The sequence below is a fragment of the Pseudorca crassidens genome, chromosome 6 (assembly GCF_039906515.1).
Source record: "Pseudorca crassidens isolate mPseCra1 chromosome 6, mPseCra1.hap1, whole genome shotgun sequence".
Lineage (NCBI taxonomy): Eukaryota > Metazoa > Chordata > Mammalia > Artiodactyla > Delphinidae > Pseudorca > Pseudorca crassidens.
This window is the reverse complement of record NC_090301.1, coordinates 15188845-15207347: the sequence shown is the minus strand read 5'-3', so window position 1 is coordinate 15207347 and position 18503 is coordinate 15188845. Positions and strand designations below refer to the sequence as shown.

General features: G+C 41.7%; 1 protein-coding gene across 10 annotated transcripts in view; it reads left to right on the top strand.

Annotated features, from left to right (window-relative positions):
- The window catches only part of KCNE4 (potassium voltage-gated channel subfamily E regulatory subunit 4), a 77700-nt gene that overhangs the window by 32895 nt on the left and 26302 nt on the right, over positions 1-18503 (top strand). For 7 of the 10 annotated variants that reach the window (XM_067740413.1, XM_067740412.1, XM_067740414.1 and 4 more), the window contains one exon: positions 10697-10766. The gene's annotated coding sequence lies outside the window, so the exon portion shown is untranslated. Of the gene's footprint in view, positions 1-10696; positions 10767-12265; positions 13322-18503 lie in introns of those variants that run through there. The other 3 variants (XR_010944211.1, XR_010944212.1, XR_010944210.1) reach the window with 1 other exon arrangement.

The following is an 18503-nucleotide window of genomic DNA, read 5'->3' as shown; positions in this document are numbered from 1 at the left end:
TGCAATCCCAGAGCAGATGCACAGAGGGCAGAGTCAGGGGAGTGCACCGTGACACTGACTCATGTCCGCCGGGTGACTGGATAAGCCAGAGGGTTTCTTGGGGGCTTCCATTTCTACAACCGTATTATGAAAAATCCAGTACCCACCCTTGCCACAAGGGCCATTCTGCTGGCTTCCAGTGTCACAGCTATGCTAGGAACAGCTGGCTCTTCTAGGCGGTGCTTTTGCCATTAGTGTTTCATGCTGTCTGTTCAATGTCCACATACGTGGTGTGAGGACCACCTGGTCAGAGGTGGCCTGCTCTGCTTTGGGGTGGAATCCTGGCTTCTCTCTGCCGTCTTGTTTATAAATCTCCGTCTGCTCAGTCTCAGAGCTCTGAGAGGAGAACACCAGGCAGCACTGCTGGCTGCTCTGTGTCCGCTCTGCAAAGAGTTCTGGTAATTTTCCTCTGAGAGAAAAAGGGCTGGTTGCCAGCCTTAGCCTGTGATCCCTCCGCTGTCCTGCCTGTGTCAGCTGATGAAATAAGGGCTTTTGATTTCATTTTCCATTATTTTCTCTGACACGGAGCCACTAAGAAAAGGAGGCTAGTAACTTTCAGGTTATCCCAGGCAGCTGAGAAATATTCACAGGAACAAAAATATTAGACTCACTAAATCCTAGGACTCAAATCACAGTAGTATACTAACGCTTATGAATACATTATGCCTTTGTAGATTTGCAGATATGTTTGTGTATGCACATTTTTCTCCCCCCCAAATTTGTAACAAATGAGAAAGAACAATACCCCCTTTGCACTATCTTTGTTTTTTAGGTTGAAAAGCAAAAACACCATGCAGCCCTTGGCCAAAAAGAGTTTCTCTTCTGTACATTTTTGGAGCAGGGTTTTGTGGGAATCTAGGTTTTCCATCTTTTAAAAAAATTATTCCTATATTCTAGCTACCTGTGGGGACCCTTCCTCTTGGAAAATGTAGAGAGTCTAGCACTGAACATTTTAGTTGAGGCACTATACCTCAAGCTCCTAGTGTATTTTGTTGCCTTCTAGTATATTTCACCACAGAAAGTGTGTGCATATATGGGTGTATTTAACAACGCAATCTAGTCTTATATGCCGGAAGCATTATTTTTCTTATCAAAACTTTAAATCCTTCTCTCCTTGCTAAATAATAAATTTAACATTATTTAAAGAGACTGGACTCTCGTGCCTATTTCCCTTATAAGAGCCTCTAAGGAGCTGAGAATGGCTCTGCATGAAACTTCTGGAACAAGCGGGGTCAACCTTGAGCAGATTATTTCTGATTCTCAGCTCTCTCCTTCGATGGAAGGGGCATGGGGCTCAGTAAATGCTGCCAAGGATCTTTAAGTTGTGGGCACATCTACATGTATAAACAGTTTAAATAAATGCATCAGTGTGTTTCATTCGTTTAAGTTAGTAAAATATACACTTATTAAATTACACACTTGGATTCATTCTCTCCACAACTGTTTTGGAATGAAACCAGCCATTTAAGGGAAAAGATCAATTTGGTTGGTTGCTGCTATCGTGTAAGATAGAACAACGCACGTTAACATGCTTTTCACTCTTTGGCCGTGGGCACAGCTGGTATTATATAGTCCAAACTGATTCAACGGGTCAATTATTGTGACACTGCATTTCTAAACTGTTCCAAAAGCAAAGGTTGAACGTTGTTTTTAAGAGTTATCAAGCGATCATTCTGTTGGTATCTGGAAGGGAAAACCCCCCTGAGAAAACCCTGCTCACAGGGGTCATTTCACTTGATTCACATATTCACCGGAGGAATATCGGATCCCTCTCTAATAATCACTAAGGTGCCATGTGGGATCATTTAGCTAAGTGATATGCAGATGTTGTCATCCCTCACAGGTAACTATGGCAACGGATGCTCTGCTGACAAGCTCTGTGCCTACCATTATTAGAGATTCGACAGTCTTCTCAACTACAATTAACTGGTATTTTTTTCCCCCTGGATTTGTAAGGCAATTGACGTCAGCATTTCCAGAGTGCAAATAAAGATATTTCGGATGCGGGAAAAAAACAGACTTCATTTTAAAATCATGGCATTTACTCAGAAAGGCAGCTCAGAGAGGGAAATGCAAATGGGGAAGCATCAGTCTGGTCTGCCTTTCTCTTTTCAGAGAGAAGGAGCTTGTCAATGTTTCTGTGTGTGAAATTTGAGCCAATGGTTTTAGACATCTCCATGTGTTAAACAGCTAAGTTTTTTCTTGCAATATTTAGAGACAAAGCATCCCAGAGAAAATTCTAAATAGCAATACACTATTTTGGCCAGCCCAAAAGATAGCTTTTTCTCAGCCTTTCCTTTTTTTCTTTTCTTTTTCCTGCTTTATAACAAAGTGAATCAGTTATACATATACATATGTTCCCATATCTCTTCCCTCTTGCGTCTCCCTCCCTCCCACCCTCCCTATCCCACCCCTCCAGGCAGTCACAAAGCACCGAGCTGATCTCCCTGTGCTATGCAGCTGCTTCCCACTAGCTATCTACCTTACGTTTGGTAGTGTATATATGTCCATGCCTCCCTCTCGCTTTGTCACAGCTTACCCTTCCCCCTCCCCATACCCTCAAGTCCATTCGCTAGTAGGTCTGTGTCTTTATTCCTGTCTTACCCCTAGGTTCTTCATGACATTTTTTTTCTTAAGTTCCATATATATGTGTTAGCATACGGTATTTTTCTTTCTCTTTCTGACTTATTTCAATCTGTATGACAGACTCTAGGTCTATCCACCTCATTACAAATAGCTCAGTTTCATTTCTTTTTATGGCTGGGTAATATTCCATTGTATATATGTGCCACATCTTCTTTATCCATTCATCTGATAATGGAAACTTAGGTTGTTTCCATCTCTGGGCTATTGTAAATAGAGCTGTAATGAACATTTTGGTACATGACTCTTTTTGAATTATGGTTTTCTCAGGGTATATGCCCAGTAGTGGGATTGCTGGGTCATATGGTAGTTGTATTTGTAGTTTTTTAAGGAACCTCCATACTGTTCTCCACAGTGACTGTATCAATTTACATTCCCACCAACAGTGCAAGAGTGTTCCCTTTTCTCCACACCCTCTCCAGCATTTATTGTTTCTAAATTTTTTGATGATGGCCATTCTGACTGGTGTGAGATATCTCATTGTAGTTGTGATATGCATTTCTCTAATGATTAATGAAGTTGAGTATTCTTTCATGTGTTTGTTGGCAGTCTGTGTATCTTCTTTGGAGAAATGTCTATTTAGGTCTTCTGCCCATCTTTGGATTGGGTTGTTTGTTTTTTGTTATTGAGCTGCATGAGCTCCTTATAAACTTTGGAGATTAATCCTTTGTCAGTTGTTTCATTTGCAAATATTTTCTCCCATTCTGAGGGTTGTCTTTTGGTCTTGTTTATGGTTTCCTTTGCTGTGCAAAAGCTTTGAAGTTTCATTAGGTCCCATTTGTTTATTTTTGTTTTTATTTCCATTTCTCTAGGAGGTGGGTCAGAAAGGATCTTGCTGTGATTTATGTCATAGAGTGTTCTGCCTATGTTTTCTGGCCTTACATTTAGGTCTTTAATCCATTTTGAGCTTATTATTGTGTATGGTGTTAGGGAGTGACCTAATCTCATACTTTTATATGGACCTGTCCAGATTTCCCAGCACCACGTATTGAAGAGGCTGTCCTTTCCGCACTGTACATTCCTGCCTCCTTTATCAAAGATAAGGTGACCATATGTGCGTGGGTTTATCTCTGGGCTTTCTATCCTGTTCCATTGATCTATCTTTCTGCTTTTGTGCCAGTACCATACTGTCTTGATTACTGTAGCTTTGTAGTATAGTCTGAAGTCAGGGAACCTGATTCCTCCAGCTCTGTTTTTCGTTCTCAAGATTGCTTTGGCTATTCGGGGTCTTTTGTGTTTCCATACAAATTGTGAAATTTTTTGTTCTAGTTCTGTGAAAAATACCAGTGGTAGTTTGATACGGATTGCATTGAATCTGTAGATTGCTTTGCGTAGTAGAGTCATTTTCACAATGTTGATTCTTCCAATCCAAGAACATGGTGTATCTCTCCATCTATTTGTATCATCTTTAATTTCTTTCATCAGTGTCTTATAATTTTCTGCATACACGTCTTTTGTCTCATTAGGTAGGTTTATTTCTAGATATTTTATTCTTTTTGTTGCAGTGGTAAATGGGAGTGTTTTTTTGATTTCACTTTCAGACTTTTCATCATTAGTGTATAGGAATGCCAGAGATTTCTGTGCATTAATTTTGTATCCTGCTACTTTACCGAATTCATTGATTAGCTCTAGTAGTTTTCTGGTAGCATCTTTAGGATTCTCTATGTATAGTATCATGTCATCTGCAAACAGTGACAGCTTTACTTCTTGTTTTCCGATTTGGATTCCTTTTCTTCTCTGATTGCTGTGGCTAAAACTTCCAAAACTATGTTGAATAAGAGTGGTGAGAGTGGGCAACCTTGTCTTGTTCCTAATCGTAGTGGAATTGCTTTCAGTTTTTCAGCATTGAGGACGATGTTGGCTGTGAGTTTGTCATATATGGCCTTTATTATGTTGAGGAAAGTTCCCTCTATGCCTACTTTCTGCAGGGTTTTTTATCATAAATGGGTGTTGAATTTTGTCAAAAGCTTTAGAGACAAAGCATCCCAGAGAAAATTCTAAATAGCAATACACTATTTTGGCCAGCCCAAAAGATAGCTTTTTCTCAGCCTTTCCTTTTTTTCTTTTCTTTTTCCTGCTTTATAACAAAGCACACTTCTTTTCACAGGCTGCAGGCTCATAGTTCCCGTTGTTTTTGGTGCCTGTCCCCAGTGGCTAAGGTTGGTTCAGTGAGTTGTGTAGGCTTTCTTGTGGAGGGGACTAGTGCCTGTGTTCTGGTGGATGAGGCTGGATCTTGTCTTTCTGGTGGGCAGGTCCACGTCTGGTGGTGTGTTTTGGGGTGTCTGTGGACTTATTATGATTCTAGGTAGCCTCTCTGCTAATGGGTGGGGCTGTGTTCCTGTCTTGCTAGTTGTTTGGCATAGGATGTCCAGCACTGTAGCTTGCTGGTCGTTGAGTGAAGCTGGGTGCTAGTGTTGACATGGAGATCTCTGGGAGATTTTTGCCACTTGATATTATGTGGAGCTGGGAGGTCTCTTGTGGACCAGTGTCCTGAAGTTGGCTCTCCCACCTCAGAGGCACAGCATTAACTCCTGGCTGCAGCACCAAGAACCTTTCATCCACATGGCTCAGAATAAAAGGGAGAAAAAGTAGAATGAAAGAATTAGTAGAAGTAGAAAGAAAGAAAGAAGGAAAGAAAGAAAGAAAGGACGGAGGGAGGGAGGAAGTAAGGAAGGAAGGAGGGAAGGAAGGAAAAAATGAAAGAAAGGAAGAAGATAAAGTAAAATAAAATAAAGTAAGATAAAATATAGTAAAGTTATAAAAATAAAAAAGTAATTATTAAGAAAAAAAATAAAACAAAAATACAAAAACAAAAAAAACAGACGGATAGACCCCTAGGACAAATGGTGGAAGCAAAGCTATATAGCATAAATCTTGCTCTCAAAGTCCACCTCCTCAATTTGGGATGATTTGTTGTCTATTCATGTATTCCACAGACATGAAGTTGATTGTGGATCTTTAATCCGCTGCTTCTGAGGCTGCTGGGAGAGATTTCCCTTTCTCTTCTTTGTTCTCACAGCTCCCAGGGCCTCAGTGGATTTGGCCCCGCCTCTGCGTGTAGGTCGCCTGAGGGCGTCTGTTCTTTGCTCAGACAGGACGGGGTTAAAGGAGCCGCTGATTCGGGGGCTGTGGCTCACTCAGGCCGGCGGGTAGGGAGGGTCACGGAGTGCGGGGCGGGCCTGCGGCGGCACAGGCCGCCGTGACGCTGCACCAGCCTGAGGCGCGCCGTGTGTTCTCCCGGGGAAGTTGTCCCTGGATCATGGGGCCCTGGCAGTGACGGGCCGCACAGGCTCCCCAGAAGTGGGGTGTGGATAGTGACCTGTGCTCACACACAGGCTTCTTGGTGGAGGCAGGAGCAGCCTTAGCGTCTCATGCCCGTCTCTGGGGTCCGCGCTTTTAGCCGAGGCTCGCGCCCGTCTCTGGAGCTCCTTTAAGCAGCGCTCTTAATCCCCTCCCCTCGCGCACCAGGAAACAAAGAGGGAAGAAAAAGTCTCTTGCCTCTTCGGCAGGTCCAGCCCTTTTCCCCGGACTCCCTCCCGGCTAGCCGTGGCGCACTAACCCCCTGCAGGCTGTGTTCACGCCGCCAACCCCAGTCCTCTCCCGGCGCTCCGACCGAAGCCCGAGCCTCAGCTCGCAGCCCCGCCCGCCCCGGCGGGTGAGCAGACAAGCCTCTCGGCGAGCGCCGGTCGACCCCGACTCTCTGTGCGGGAATCTCTCCGCTTTGCCCTCCGCACCCCTGTGGCTGTGCTCTCCTCCGCGGCCCCGAAGCTTTCCCCCTGTGCCACCCGCAGTCTCCGCCCGCGAAGGGGCTCCTAGTGTGTGAAATCCTTTCCTCCTTCACGGCTCCCTCCAACTGGTGCAGGTCCCGTCCCTATCCTTTTGTCTCTGTTTATTTTTTTCTTTTGCCCTACCCAGGTACGTGGGGGGTTTCTTGCCTTTTAGGAGGTCTGAGGTCGTCTGCCAGCGTTCAGTAGGTGTTCTGTAGGAGTTGTTCCACGTGTAGATGTATTTCTGGTGTATCCGTGGGGAGGAAGGTGATCTCCTCGTCTTCCTCTTCCGCCATCTTCCCGGAAGCTGGCTGGGAGACTTTCCAGACTTGATTTTAAATACTGTATCTGTGCCTTACTAGCTTTAAAGGCTTTTGTTGGAGGAAGTGAATGTTAACAACTCTTTATAAATTAAAGTTGCCCTCTCCCAGGAACTTCAACACTTCTCCGGAGGGATCGAATCCTTCTCAGCCTTTCTAATGAGTTGTTTGCAGTTTTATTTCTCCAGGGTTTGTGGTGAAAAGCAGTCTGATTATTTTGACTTTGAAACTTTACTTAATAGTATTTTAATGTGTCAGAAATCCTTAGGCAAGGGACTAAGGCTTCAAAAGAACTCTGCATTATGGGTATATTTAATTCCATGGTAGGGTTAGGACAAAAGCAGACCTTGGTGTCTGCTGTGAAAAGTTGAAAGGCCCCAGAAAGAAACTTCAGCAGATTCCAGGTTAATAAGCATTTATTAAGTACCCATATGTGCCTTGAAAATCCTAGGTATTTTCACATTTATCTCCTCACTTAGTATCCTTATTAAGGTAAAAAGAACTCTTACAATTAGTCTTGAATATATATATATATTTGTGTGTGTGTGTGTGTGTGTGTGTATATATATATATATATGTATATATATACCCAAGGAGATAATTAACAAGGGTAAAAAAAGGAAATAACTCCACCTCATTGGATCTGAATAAAATTTGATGCAGGAGAAAAAAATAGAAGCAGAGTCCAGCAATGTTTGGATGATCCTATCTGGTCAACTCTGGAGGCCGTTATACCTAGTGCTTTATTTTTCTCTACTAATGTGACAGTCTGTTTCACCACCTCTTCAAGGTGGGAGTTTTTCCAATGATGTTTACTTGCTGGAGCTTGGACTTGACTCAGCTGAGTTCTTGCTCCAGAAAATTCATACGAGGACAGTGACTGATTAAAGTCTTGAAGCCTCAGGCTGTGCTTATCAAGTACCATCTGATTTCCCTGGAGTTTAGACCTGGGGTCGGAAGGCATCAGGTATTGGGCCTCATCATACCCAGACTGAAAGACACTCAGAAATATCATTCTTCTCCTACAGTAGAAATTTCTAGAAAGTTACTTCTAGGCCAGAAGCCAAAGAATGTAAGGTTCAGAGCTGGAAGACTTGGATTTGAAATCCTGGCCCTACTCCTTGCTCTCTTTGTGTCCTGGGATGGATTATATTACCTCTTTCTAATTTTCTTATCTCATATTGAAAAATGTTATAATGAGGTTGATTTAAATGTAAAATGAGATAGAGTAGGTGTGAGATTTCTGTAAATTCTAAAACGCTTCTGCAAAACTTATTAACTCACTATTGGAAAAATTGGAAAATACAATCTTGGGGTTGGAAAAGGAAAGGGAAGCCAAATGGTTGGTATTGGAGTAGATTTTTTTGCAATGCGTTCTTGGGCAAGATACGTACAAGGGAGACAAAGCATACTGAGCCTTATCCCACAGTCTGTCAGTTGGGAGTTGGGGGGAGGAGTTTGAGAAGGAGGAGTCATATCGTCAGGAGTGCTTTGATACATTTTGATGCATAACAGCATCATGGGTAGAGTGATGCCACTCTCTTAGGTTGGGTGAAGGGAATGATCTTGATGCTACCATTTTTTAAGCACTTACTATATGATAGGCACATCACAAAATGTGCAAAATGCTTTACAAACATTCCTTTATATGTAACAAGAAATTTATGCAGATGAACTCTTACTATACCCTAGTCTGCATATCAGGAGATTAGAATATAAAGAACTAGCTTGCCCCGCGTTCACCTGGAGAAAGTGGCAGAGCTAGCCCTTAAGCTCATGGAGGGACCCCAGCCCACCAGTTAGCTAAACATACTCCGAATTGAGGTGAATGGAGTAAAATGATAACTTGATTTATATAAGATAAATAATGTATTTATTAATTTATTGAATAATAATTTCTGCAAGTTTCTGTGCTAGGACCTGGGTCTATAAAAGTAAGCCTCTTGACCACCTGCAGCTTTTGGTCTGCTGGAGAAGTGTGATACATATGGAATAAATACTTAAATATTAATCAATTAATTTATTGATTAAATGCAAATATAATAAGTGCTGTACAAGAGAGTATTGGGAGCTCTGAGAGCATGTAGAGAGGGCGGTAACGTAGCCAAAGGGATAATGAGGAAGTGACACTGAAGAGAATTCTTGGATGGAGTACCCAGGTGAGCGACATGTATGTAATTTCCTCCCATCTTCCCATGCCCACATTGTATAAACAGTTCTTCAAAACTCAGCTCAAACGCTGCTTCCTCAGTGCTCTCCCAGCTGAACATGGCCCTCTTTCTCTGGAGTCCAATAATTGTTTTATTAATAGTGAACATTAATTATGTACCTACTATGTGCCAAATGTTCTACATGTTTTTGACGGATAACTCATTTGGCCCTCACAACAACCCCTTAGGTATCTACTATTATTGTCACCATTTTGCAGATGAGAAAACTGAGGGAGCTAAAATAACTCTTCCTGTCACAAGAACAAGATCTCAATCCAGACAGTGCTGTACAACCCAAGAGAGGGTGGTTATAACACTTGGCTATGCAGGCTCTAGCTATGCCTCTCTTGTGGGACTTAGGCTTTCCGACCAGTGTTAAACTAATTTTTGGAGGTATTATCTTCCTTATTGGACAGTAAGCGCTTTTTTTAATAGACAATTTACATGCAATTTAAACACCCCTCCTCTATAAAACATTTCCATCACTGCTGCAAGTTTCTCTGGATCCCTTTCCAATCAATAACCCTCTTCTCCATTTCAGCCCAGGGATGATTTATATGATCACAGTTTGTTTTTCTCTGATGTAGAACTTCATATAAATGGAATCGTACAGGATACACTCTTTTGTGTCTGGATTCTCTCACTTAGCACAATGTTTTTGAGATTCATCCCCTTTGTTCTTTTTTATGGTTGGTAGTACTCCACACATAAGCTCCTTAGGACCTGCCCATTTTTGTATCCACTCCTGTACTTAGAACCAAAGTGATATTAAAAATATTTATCAACAGGGATGACAGGGTACTTATCAGAACAGACACTGGCCTAAGGGCTGGAGCAGAGTCGTGTGCCAGAGATTAACTCCTAGTCACTGGACTGTGGGAATGTAGGGCTCCTGGAGAGGTGCCATAGGAATGGGGTTGGCTGGGGTGGTGATGGGGCACTTGAAGGCCTGGGACAGTGGCTATTCACCAGCCGGCATGGGAGTTTCCACTATTTCGGCAACTGATCCAAGTGTACCAGTGTATGCTGCTGCATATCAGCTCTGCCTAGTAAAGTGTCCTATATAGTAAAGACATTCGATAATATTAGTTTATTGAACGGATTAATAACTACAAATTAAATGTAAACCGAGGATCTCTGCTTTTATCACTTAGAATTGATCTGTCTTGAAAATATCTCTAATTACTTTGGTTTTATTAGTTGTATCATATAGTTATGAAAAAAATTTCAGAGCCTGTATCTAGGTTGTAGCATTTGGCCCAAACTTGATCCCTATCATGGTATCAAAGACCGATGAGCAACCAATACATGCTGTTAAGTCTTAAATCGAGTTTTCAGATACGAACAGTTATACCTGGAATATCACGGGGAGGAGAAGCAAGACTGTCAGTTGCAGAACGGGTACCCAATAGAGCACCGGCCACATAGCGAAGGCCCAAAGATATTTGTCAAGTGAATGATTATGTGAATGACTACTTGTATGTGTTAAGAAGAGGAAGAGGTCAATAAGGGTTGGAGTATCCAGAGGAGGCTTCTTAAAGAAGGTGGGTTGAAGGTAGACCATGAGGGTGAGAGGTTTTAGATGAGAGAGTTAGAATAGTGAAGAGCACGAATAAAGAAATGGCACGGGTCCTGTAGAGGACACCTGTTTTTGCCTTCACAGCACCCCTTCTTCTTCCTTTGGGGGACTCACCTACATTTTCTCTGTTGCTTTCAGGCTTGGAGGGATGGCCAGTCAAGGACTTCTCTCTTCCCTGGACAGTGGATGGGTGATCCAAGCTACACTGGTAAGATGTTCTCTTCTTAGCATGTGGATAAGAATTCCAGAGAATTCGGTTAAACTCACGTATCCTGATGGCAGTGCCCTGGATGGAGTGTTCCTTGGTTGCTGCTACCTGGCTCTCCAGAGCTTTCCTGATTCCTGGATTTTCTGAAATTTTGACCACTCTGCTATTCCTGCATTTCTGTAGCCTTTCAGTATTTTTTTTTTTTTTTTTTTTTTTTTTACTTAATGTAGCAGGAGTCAATTTCTGTTCCTTGTAACCAACAAACCTTGATGGATTTAGGCATTTTCCAGCTTCCCAGCCCCTAGCAGTTTTTTTTAAGATGTCCTGGCTGGTCAGTAGCTGATTTCAGAATTCTTTGGAATGTTTACTTTAGAGAATGGAATCCCCTACACTTTCCTTATGAGCAGACCATGCGGTTTCACTACTTGAGTCATAAACTGAGATGTCTAGAAATGGAATGTTCCTCTTTATAACTCAGTATCACGTTTTGCTATGCATGACCCCCAAGAGGTTCCACTCAGAAAGGTGTTGTGAAGATGAGATAATACCAATCATATTGTAGACTCTTAAGAACAAAGATATGGTCTGATTTTAAAAAAATGAAGATTCTTAATTTTACAGCTGTAGCCAGTGGCTGTCTTGTGGGTTTTTTCCCCCACTTACTTCATCTGCTATTTTTCTTGCAATAAAAGTAAATTTTTCTCTTTCCCTTCCCACCTCCTTTTATTGGGATAAACTATTGTGGTGGTGGTGCCTTCCGTCTTTCTTTCTTAGCCTCCACTAACATTTTCATTAGCTTCATCACTTGCTATTTACTTGGAACACTCCAAGATTTGCTTCTGACTACTGCTAATTGAACTATGCTCCTCATTTTTTCTCATGAATCCTGGGGAGAGTAGCATTTTCTCCCCGAGGGAAAATGAAAACATGACAGAAGACAGAGGTAGTATTATGTAAACAAGAGAGGAATCACAGAACAGATTTCAGTGGGTTTTGTGCAAAGGGAAAGCGGAAGTGAAGAGCAATTCAAGTCCAGGCCCGGCCACGTGGATTAGCCTTTTTCAACGATACGATAGCACAGCATGAGAAAAAAGGAGGGCCTGACTCAAGAGGAAGTGCTCCATGTGGGATGGCTGAGCGAGTAGTTGCTCTTAGAATCCTCAGTGGACTCAGGATGAATGGGGAAAAGAAGGCCCTAAAGAATCTAAATATGGTACAAAATCAAAAGAATCCAAGAATGAATCTGATTGTCAACAGTTTTATTCTTTGTCATTGGTTGATAACAAGTGCATTTAGCAGAGAGAAGATAAGCATTAGCTTGGGGAAAAAAATCTGCCCTTCTGATTTCAAGGCAAGCACCATATCCTTGGCTGCTTTGAAAATTACCTATCAAGTCTCACTCCTCTCTGCTCTTCCCATCATGGATCTTATTCAAGCTCTCATTATTCCTGGTGTAATTTTCGAATGGTCTTTCTTCTCTGGTTTCTTCCCTCTTCAAGCTCTTCTTTCTGCTCCCAGAATAAACAAGGCCTGGCCATGTCAACCACCTGCTTAAAGACTTTTGAGGATGCTCCTCAGTCCACAGATGGAGTTGGACTCTTTACCATGGCAAATAAGACCCTACCCATGTGGGCCTCCACACGCCTTCCCAGCCTGTCTCCTGCTACCTGCTTCCACCCGTCACCCCACACACATACTAACCTGCTTGCTATTCCACAAACACATCAAGCTCTTTAAGGCCTCTGTGACTTTGCTCATGCTTCTTCCATTTTGGTTTTCTCCTCAAGGGTTGCCTCCTCCAGAGAAATCTCTTAAAGACCAATATTAAAGGTCAAAATCTCTGCCCAGCAGAATCTGTTGCCTTTTCCTCTGTGCACAATTTTCTTTCTATACATACCACACATATAGCACATACGTTATATCAGTGCAGCCCAATAGAAATATAACATGAACCAGATACTTAATTAAAAATTTCCAGTAGCCACATTAAAACAGTAAAAAAAAACCATGCAAAGTTAATTTTAATAATATGTTTTATTTAACTCAATATATCTAAAAATATCATTTCAATATGTAATCAGTGTAAAAATTACCAATAAGATATAATAAATTCTTTGAAATCTGGTGTATGTTATATACTTACAGCATACCTCAGTTTAGCCTAAATACATTACAAGTGCTCAATAGCGACATTTGGCTAGGACTACCATGTGGGACAGTCACATTATTTTATAGGTCATTGTTTTCTTGTCTTTCTTCTGGTTCAGTGATGTGTTTCTCAAGAGCTAAGCCTTATTCATCTTTTGATGTCTGCTATATAGTCCTATGTGGGGAACATAGAGCTGAGTGAATGTGTGCTGAATGGAAGAATAATTTTTAAGTCTTGGGAATCTATGAATGTTGGGCCCACAAATGAACCATTATATTTCCTTTTATGTCAAATTCCCTTGGTAGCCTCAGTGCAAGCTATCACATAGTGTTCAACAGTTCCCGTAAATCCATTGCCAAATGGTCAATGCGGCGTGCATAATAAAAATGACCTGGATGGAAGATGAGTTACACTGTTCAAATTCCATTTTTCTGTTGTAAAATTATCATAATACTTTGAATACATTATGACTATAATGATTGCACTGTAATTGAACACTTTTCAGGTACTTTTCTCATGACATTGACCTAGATGAATCAGCCATGCACACATGATCTAATCAATCATGGACAGCATCCTTGAATGTTTTCAGAGAAGATGGAAGTGGAGGGAAAAAAGGGATTAGTTAAATCGCATGTTATTTGATTACTGTCATCTCTGAACTCCTGTAGCATTAAAACCCCTGCTGGGTAACGTGTACACAATGATCCTATGGGTTCAGGGTCACAAGGAAAACCTGTGGGACCTCTGAGAGCAATGGTTATGCACCATTGGCAAAGATCCTGTTCTTTAATCCTACACTGTTAACGACCTTCTCAGTACCACAGGGACAGAATCTGTGGTGGGGACTCTTGGGGTTTCAGGATGAGATGGCAGAATACAAAGTACTGTAACATACATTTAATGGTTTATAATCAATATCTCTTCTGGCCAGACTAAAGTCCTTGAGAATCATTCAGTGACTCAAAATACAAATAATGGTGACTAAAAAGATTATCCAAAACACATGGTTTTGAATTCCTTTGCTAAAAGAAAACCCCCATTTCTGTTCCCTAGATGATAATATTCAGATGAGACTCTTGTCATGTCTGTCACCATATTCACCATCACAGATCATTTTGACTTTTCCAGTGTTTTTACGTGCTTTAATCTGTCATAGCCATTCATTTATTCAAAAAGTGGGTCAAACTCTTATTGTCATCTCTTGCACTATGATTCACATTGGCCATGGAAACTATAAAAACTATTTGAGCTAATATAATATGTCTGTTATCTTTCAACATATAGACGCAACTATATATAATTTCTCTCATGCTGTAAATAAATCAATAGCTGTAATTAAAGGAAAATCAGTTAAAAGGAGGTAACAATATTAAGACTTTGTGCCCTACTCACTTCTCTCTGTGGAAGAAATTCCTGAATGCTGGGAGAAGGAACAGACGGGGTCTTGGTGGACAATACCTCGTCAAGTGGAATAGTCTCGTCTCCAGCTGTGCAAAAATATAATTACTTTGGCATGTCTCAAAAGACCCAGCTCTTTTGTGTTCTGGAGAAGGGAAGAGCCAAACATGAAATAGTAATGTCGATATTCAGGCCATTTATCCATCAAATCTAATCATTAAAGCAATAATGTATTCAACATTTAAAAATTTTAAAGTTTCTGTTCAGCCCAATTGTTTGAAGCACATATGTTTTAGTATGTCTTTTTCGCCTCGACCTAGACACTGAAAATATGAGTGAAATTTGAGTCTTGTCCAAATATAAACTGAAATCTAAAGGTGATGGAAGATGAGGTGCTTTGGGGGGACCATCCTTCATGCTCCATCTGCTATGAGAACCCTCTCGAGGTTTGTTGGAGAAATACTACATGATCCATTGTGTGCCCGCCTTGTTTTCATCCTTTTCCCAGACATCCCATCCATCTGGTGTTGAGTGGAGGTGGAGGACGGCTCTGGAGTCAGACAAATCTGGGCTGAATTCACTCTGGGATTTTGGGCACGATATTACTCATTAAACAATGAAGCCTTTTCTTTATATTGTTCTTGATCTTTTTTCAATTATGTATATACATACCAAAAATTCAAATTACCATTCAAGCTTTGAAACATTTTTAGGAGATTAGATCCATGGCAAATTTAGTTTATTTTTTTTCCCAGGAGTGTAATAAGGGAAGAAATTCTACTCCCTTATTGCATGCCATCAACTTTAGACTATTTGTTAGACCAGCTGACAGATTTTCATCAGTGTGGCTAATTTGGAACAGCATAAAACTAAAACAATTTTTTGTTTGGGATGCTCTTTGACTTGGGTGATTTCCAATATGTCAGACAGCCCTGCAGTTAAGTTCAAGTATTGAACTCAGTAACAGTTTGCCCCCAATTTTAGAAGAGCTAATCACCAAATCAAATCTTACGAAGCAAATAAAGTAGGGGATGGTGATGCTTCTCTGACAAGAGAAATATTCTGATTACGATTCATCCTTGGGTTCCTTTAAATCAAACATCCTCGATGGAACCAGTTTTGCCCTATAGGGGGCATTTTTCGTGTCACAGTGATTGAGGTAGTGTTACTAGCATTTAGTAGGAAGAAGCTGGTGGTGCCTGACTGTGTCACAGTCCTGCACAAATGAATTGTCTCTTGGCCTTTACAATTGTCAAATGCCCAAAGGGACATTCACACAGGTGAAAAACCTGTTTTTATTGAGCTGAGCCTAGAATCCAACCCTATTTTACATATAAACATAATGTGGATTTGTGGGGAAGGCATAGTTTTAATAATACACAGTAAATTTCATGGGAATGCAATTACTTTGAAAACTGAGGGGAGATTATACTACTTTGTTCTGTTTAGAACTTTATGAAGAGTTAGTTTCTCTTATGGACTGATTGTGTTCCCCTCAAATTCATATGTTGAAGCCCTAACCCTCAGTACCTCAGAATGTGACTGTATTTAGAGACAGGGCCTGTAAAGAGATAATTAAGTTAAAATGGGGTCATTGGGTGGGCCCTAGTCCAGTGTGACTGATGTCCTTATGAGAAGAAATTAGGACACAGATACACAGAAGGATGACACAGGAAAGATGGCCATCTGTAAGCCAAGACGAGAAGCCTCAGAAGGAGCCAAACCCGCCGACACCTTGATCTTGGACTTCCAGCCTCCAGAGCTATTAGAAAATACATTTCTCGGGCTTCCCTGGTGGCGCAGTGGTTGGGAGTCCGCCTGCCGGTGCGGGGGACGCGGATTCGTGCCCCGGTCCGGGAAGATCCCACATGCCGCGGAGCGGCTGGGCCCGTGAGCCATGGCCGCTGAGCCTGCGCGTCCGGAGCCTGTGCTCCGCAGCGGGAGAGGCCACAACAGTGAGAGGCCTGTGTACCACAAAAATAAAAAAAAATAAAATACATTTCTCTTGTTTAAGCCATCTGGATTATGGTCTTTTATTATAGTAGTCCTAGCAGACTAACACAGTTGCTTTATTATTTTTAGAAAATCACACTAATGATGTTAACGCCGCTTTTTGCACTTGAGTCCCCAGCACAATGTATTCGTGTCAGTCTGCATTTGTAGCTGTCACATTCACGGTGAGTCTGCATATAGTGCAAGCATTCTGATCGCCTTATGCCTAATACCATCAGGTCTTAATATTCACTTAATGACATTCCTATAATTATGCCTTTCTCTATTTTACTTTTAATGATAGCTAGGTTAATATACTAATATTTTTGGACATTATGTGTATAGGCAAGTTGTATTACCTATGAATTTTAATTCAGAACATAATGAAGACATTTAAAAATATTTATCATGAAAGGCCGGCATTGGGTTTGCTGAGGTGGAGAATCATTAGGGTGATTTGAGGTTTGCTAAAGGTTTGCCGAGCGTCACTAGAGGTAAGTTTTAGGTAGGTTTTTTATTTTGCACGCTGAACAAGAATACCGCTATTGTCTAAAGCAGTGGTTCTTAAACTTGGGTTTATGGTAAGAAATCCTTACCTGGGTTCCACTCTGAGAGATTCTACTTTGGTTGGAATGTGGCCTGGGCAGCTGGAGTTGCAAAAGCTCCCAGGTGATTCCATAGCATAAGGGTTGGAAATCACTGTGGTAGGTTTAAATCATGTCTGCAAATTCTTTGACATCATCCATCTTCTGAGCAGGCATTTTTAGAGGGTAGTGGAGGGGGAGGACCATCTTTGCAAGGGACTGAAATGGTTTTCTCTGGATTGAGTGTGAAGCAAGTTATCTGGAGAATCAAAACTTTATTTATAGATGCAGGAAACTAATGATTTGTGGAGGATGGAAGCTTCAGCGGAGGGTAAGAATATTTGTATGGGGCTTTTGGAGAGGAAAGGAATAGGGCCTCAAGAATATTTGCCTGAGATGTACAGGCACTGAAATTTCTCAGAATATCCAAGTAGGGCTCCAACCAATGCCCAGTGACAGGGAAGGGCGCCGAGACAAAATCATCTTGGAGGTAGAAAGAGACATGGCCAAGTCAGGCGGTAGAGGGGTCGGTGTGCGAGAGCAAGCAAGCTCTGGAACGCATCTGGTGAATTTCAGGACTTAGTCTGGGAGTTAAGGGGTAGAGTTCTGTATTGAATTTCCTGCTAATGCCTGTACGTGGGAGCTAGGACCTTATTCTCATCCCTCACAGAGAACCAGGACGCCAATACCTTTCCATTTTGATCAATGGAATATTTATAAATGTAATATTTCCTGCCATATCAATAAACAAAGAATGTTACAGTCGTCAGCGATTGCACCCCTCAACGTGGGCCGGTGAACCCTAAGGAAACTCAGGAAGGAAAGAATACCTGCCATCTAGCAGCCAGCCTTCAGACGGCAGCCACTCCCTGTGGTGAGCCCTGAGGGAACTCAGGATGTGAAAATACAGGATACTGGCTCCAGAGAGCTGAGGTGCATATCAAAGGAGTGATTTCAGTGAGCCCAGAGTCTTGCATCATCCCATACACAGAAAAGCGCTAGATTCCTTAACTTGAGATATCTGGTTTTCTTTAATCAACAATAATCTTTTGACATCCTGACTACCTGCCCTTTTGTTGCAAAACTCCTATGTACCCTGGCTCCTCCCCTTGCCTCCTTGGAGCAGTTTCTCAGAGCTATCTGAAATGCTGTCTCCCCTGGGCTGCAGTCCTCCTTTTGCCCCAAATAAAACTTAACTCGCAACTCTCACGTTGTGCATATTTTTTTAAGTCAACAGTTCGTATAGTACTTGCAATTTACAAATTGATTTTGAATCAGCGTTTCCACTTAAGTCTCACAAAGTTTTATTGATGCTGTGGAGAGGGTATCATGTATTGTTCCCATTTTACAGATCAGAAAGCTGATCAAAATCACCCAGGACGGAAGCAGTTGTCTACTATTAATGGCTTACACTTACTGAGCACTTACTATGTGCCAGGCGCTGCTGCAAGCGTTTTACTTGTATTGAGGTTATTATTTCCCCTGTTTTACAGGAGGGGAAATGAAAACACTGAGAGGTAAGTGTCACACAGGAGAACCCCTATTTGAAGCCCTGGCAGTGGAGTTCCACCCCTTAAATGAGAAGTGGTCCCTGCTGACTGCCCTGTAGAA